This window comes from Meles meles, chromosome 8, assembly GCF_922984935.1.
Source record: "Meles meles chromosome 8, mMelMel3.1 paternal haplotype, whole genome shotgun sequence".
Classification (NCBI taxonomy): Eukaryota; Metazoa; Chordata; class Mammalia; order Carnivora; family Mustelidae; genus Meles; species Meles meles.
Window position 1 is genome coordinate 63,273,302 of NC_060073.1, and position 4,761 is coordinate 63,278,062.

The window sequence follows — 4,761 nt, forward strand, 5'->3', positions numbered from 1 at the left end:
AGGCGGTCTTGGAAACTGTGGACAAGGCTAAGGGTGGGTAATGTTGCAGTGAACTCGGAGACAAGGCCCAGCGGGATTAAGTTTTCAGTTGCAGTAAATCTGCTGTTAAGACTCTCATGGCCAGCATGGTTAGTCACCTTAAGGACATGGTGTTCTGCAGACCCCCTGGCAGGGGTGAGGACCAGCATTGGTCTCCTGAGGGTTAGAAAAGCAGCCAAGAACTGAGGAGGGGGTCAGAGTGCTTCTCACCACTGCCTCTCTCTGCAGCAGGCTTCCCGACAGACGCCCCTCAGCCCTCCCTCCATCTCTCCTGTAATATCAGCAAAGCTGCAGACTGAGGGCCGGGGCGGCTCTGAACCCCAAACTCCAAATTCAGCAAGAGCGCACGTGACAGGGCCAGTGTGGGTCATGCGTGTCCAGCTGCCTCCCCGCCACCGGGAGTCAAGCTCACAGGTGGGTGAACACGGCTGTCTGCACCCCACACTCAGCCTGAGGCCTAGGCCCGCCCAGAAAGGTTCAGCGTCCCGGCAACTACCAAAGATCAGTCAGTGAAAGGGAGAAGACAAGTTCAAAATTATTTTGAACTTGTTCAAATCAAACAAGTTCAAAATCAAAATTATTATACAAAAGCAGTATAAATGACACTTGAGGAGAGAAAAACCCTAGACCCAGAGGGAATGCAAAGATGAAGAAAAAGCATCAGGCGTGTTCAAAGCTCTCCACAGTAGGGCCGCAGCTGAGACCTCGCCCCAGCTGGTGTGGGGGGGAAGGAGCGGGAAGCAGAGGCCTTGAGGCATGGCACAGTGGGGACCCCCCCACCCGTGGCTGTGACCCCTGCCCCCAACCCCACTCCACTGTGGCCCCCTAGCAATCTGCCAAGTGGGGGCTCTGGTCAGCCTCTCAGGCTGGGGTCCGGACTACAGGAGAGAATGTTTTCCCCAAGGGGCTGGCCCAGGGTCCCAGACACAGTCAGAACTTGGCACTTGCTGGTTCTCTCCATTCCTTTCCTCCTACACCAGAGTCCCACAGACTTGAAGTACAGAATCTGCCCGCTTGGTGAGGCCTGGCCCGAGGTGCTGCTCACCTCCTGGTGTGAGTATCAGGGCCTATTTCCTTTGGAAACCAGGAGCACATGGGTGAGCGCAGACTGTAGGCTTGGTGGGTGGGGGCGTGGTCCCTGACAGAGCTTTCCTCAGGCCTAAACTAAGCACCCTAGGAAGTACTAAGGGCCGCCATGAGTCCAGCTCCCGTCAGTGCAATGTGCCCACAGCCTTCATGTGGCTTGTCTGGAAGCCCTGCTGCTGGCAGGGTCCTCCCTCCCGCCACATTCTCTGGTGGCCGCTGGGAGACAGCAAGCCCCCTGTGGATGTTTGTCTGGCTGTTGTAAACATAGGCCCGGAGCAGCTCTCCCGCACTGGCTGACTGCAGGCTCCGGGCATGGAAATTCCATCTGCCTGGTTCTCTGAGGGAGGGCTGCTCAGCAGAGGCCTGGGAACCGCACACCCCTTGGGGAGCCCTGGTTTGACCCCCTCCCTGTCCCAGCCTAGCCTGGAGTGGCTTGGGACACCCAGTTCCTCCTGGAATCTCTATTTGGGTTTGATTTGGGGTTGGTGTTTGTTTCCATCTCAGGGCAACTTGATCCCAACCCAGAGCCCCACTGTCCCCCACCCGCCCCCCATCCCTGCCCCTCCGGAGGGGCCTTGACTTTGCTGACATGCTGATGGGGCAGGTCCTCCAGACCTCCCACCAAGGGCACGGGAGGCTCAGTTGACTTTGATGTCCTAAAAGGCATCCCCCCTCAGCTTCAACCCCCTCTTCCCTAATATGTAAATAAGTCAGAGATTGGGAGCCAAATGCCACCCAGTGGAGGAAAACAAAAAAAGAAAACAGTCTGAGGGAGACAGAAGACTGGGGTCCAGACGCCTCTTTTTTTTTTTTAAGATTTTATTTATTTATTTGACAGACAGAGATCACAAGTAGGGAGAGAGGCAGGCAGAGAGAGAGAGAGGAGGAAGCAGGCTCCCTACCAAGCAGAGAGCCCGATGCGGGGCTCGATCCCAGAACCCTGGGATCATGACCTGAGCGAAAGGCAGAGGCTTTAACCCACTGAGCCACCCAGGTGCCCCTCCAGACGCCTCTTGACCAAGCTCTTGCTCTGTGACTGAGAAGAAGACCACCACCCTCTCTGGGAGGGGGCAGGAATGACAGCCCGAGTACCTGACCTGTGAGAAGACACACATGACAGAGAGACCAGGTGAGCCCTGCTGTCCTTTCTGACGCACGAGGATAGTCTGTTTGTCACGTGTGTCCGGGCCTCTGGCCCACGCTGTGTTGTAGGTTAAAAAGTGTGCAAATGTAAGCCTGCCCATGGGAAAATGTAGGCCTGGGGACTGAGTCCTGGATGAGCAAGCTGAGCCCTGGAGAGGAAAGGCACGGCCGGGCGCCGATAGGTGGCTGGGGACTGAGCCAAGATTGTGGCTCTCTGGGTTCCACGGTTGAGGAAACTGAGGCTCAGGCAAGTAAGCGAATGTCCCAGCTCTACTGTCAGGGAGGCTTTGTGGTTGGGAGTAGACGCTCAAGAAAAGCTTAACCAGAGGCCTCATTTGTGCCATTCCTCAGCAGACCTGAGATCAGCATCCTCGGTGTGACCCACAGCATGAGCCCGGCTTTGTCCCCAGGAAGCCGGTTTCCCGCCCTGCACCTCTGAACCCCATCAGGTCACCAAAGCTTTTCAGGGAGCCTAGCACTGTTCAAAACCCCGAGTGCCTCACGTCAGGAGATAGCTTAGAATGCTGATAAGACACGAGCTAAGAGTTTGTGGATCACCTAAAATTCCCCTGTCCTTGCTGCAATGAAACTGGGGGATCAGAGGGCTCGAGTGCCTTGTCCGCTATTGTATGCCGAAGGATCGTGGAGCTGGGGTCAGCCTCGGGTCCATCTGGCCACCACGGTCTTCCTCCCAGCCCTGAGGATGTGTGGGTCTTGAGTAGGGCAGGGGAGGACCACAGCCGTCCCCACCTCTCACCTGCTGTGAGCCCAGGCAGAAGAGTTTTCATGGTGTCTTAAACCACACACTTTTTATTTCCTGTAGTTCTGGAGGCTGGGAAGCCCAAGGTCAAGGTGCTGGCTGATTTGGCATCTGGTGAGGGCCCTCTTCCTGATGTGCTGATAGATGTCTTCTTGCTGTGTCCTCCTTAATAGAGAGCAAGATCATCTCTCTTGTGTCTCTTCTTATAAGGGCACTAATCCCATCCATGAGGGCTCCACCCTCGTGACCTAATTACCTCCCACAAGCCCCCTCAGAATATCATTCATGCTGGGGATTCGGGCTCCAGTACAAATGTGAGGGGTAGGTAGGGCAAACATTCAGTCCATAGCACATGGATATTGAAGAGGTGGACTCTTGGGTCCAACCCAAAGTTTTTGGCAACAACAGGCTGGGATTCTAGGATTCCATAGACAAAGATTCCATGTTGTAAAAGGAAACTTTGGCTTCAGTAATACTAAGATATCCTTATTGTGGCTTTTTGTGTTGCAGTGATTATAGGATTCTAGCCTTACATTAGTCTAAGGTTCCATTATCCTGTTATTCCAAGATCCTAGAATTCTACATTCTCTTGAGAGCTTGGGCTCTGAGGAATAGGAAAATCCAGCTGGGGCGGGACCATGGTGGGAGGAGGGAAAGAGGCAGCTTTTCTATCCTACTGAGTTTTCTAACAATGACAAGCAATGAGTTGTTTGGTTTTCATTGCGTTCAAAGGAAAGCACTGGGCTTGGCCAAGCCACATCACAGTGTGAGTTCACCCACCCCCGGGGCATGACAACCCAGGAGCCAGAGAAGCAGGAGGGGGAGGGTGGGGAGGAGGAGGGGAGGGGGAAAAAGAGGTGGCATCACCTCCCCAAGCCGGAGGTGGCCCGTGCAAGGGTTTGTGTCATGCCTGACACTGTGCGGGACCCTGCAGCCTTGTATCAACCTTCCCAGGTCCCCATACAGACCCATGCCGGGAGAGGTCAGCCGAGTGCAGGGACAGGCAAAGCAGACAAGAACAATGAGCTGTTTGGATGAGAAAAGGAGTATGGGGTGTAAAGGCGGTCAGGGAGGCCTTCCAAGAGAAGGTGATGTCTACATCGGGAGTTGAGGACAGCAGATCAGCAAGGGAAGGGTGCCTGTGCGGCTGGGGCATCACAGCCGGCTGCATGCTACTTTCGCCTGAAAGGAGAAGGCAGGCAGAGGTGAGAGTTGGAGATGCTGCGCCATCAGTGGTCAGCTCAGGCACGGCCTTGACTGCCGTGCTGAAGAGCTTGAACTCTACTCTGAGAGCAGCTGGGAACCAGGAATGGTTTTTGTTGGTAGAGGGAGGCCACTGGGCACCCTGAGAAGGTCACTGAGGAAGGGCCTGAGATTGTGGGGTCCAAACCCTCACTGTCCAGTTGAGCAGATGAGTCCCAAAGAAGATTGCTCACAGCCGCCCAGGGCATCAGCTCAGAGCTGGGAGACCTCCCCACTACCCACCCCCTCCCTCGCCACCCAAGATTCTGACACGGGCAGAACCGGCAGAATAGGGAGTCTCTCCTGGAAACCTCCACTCCTTAGTACCCGGAGCCCAGAACCCAGCACGCAGGCCCTTCCTTTGGTCACAAGATGCTGTCCGTGTCCCCTCGTCTCACACCCAGTAGGCCAGGTAGAGGCTGCCATGGCTGGTGGAGCCAGGCTGCCCAGTCTGAGCCTTGAGCGGAACATCCACACCTTCACGATGGAGG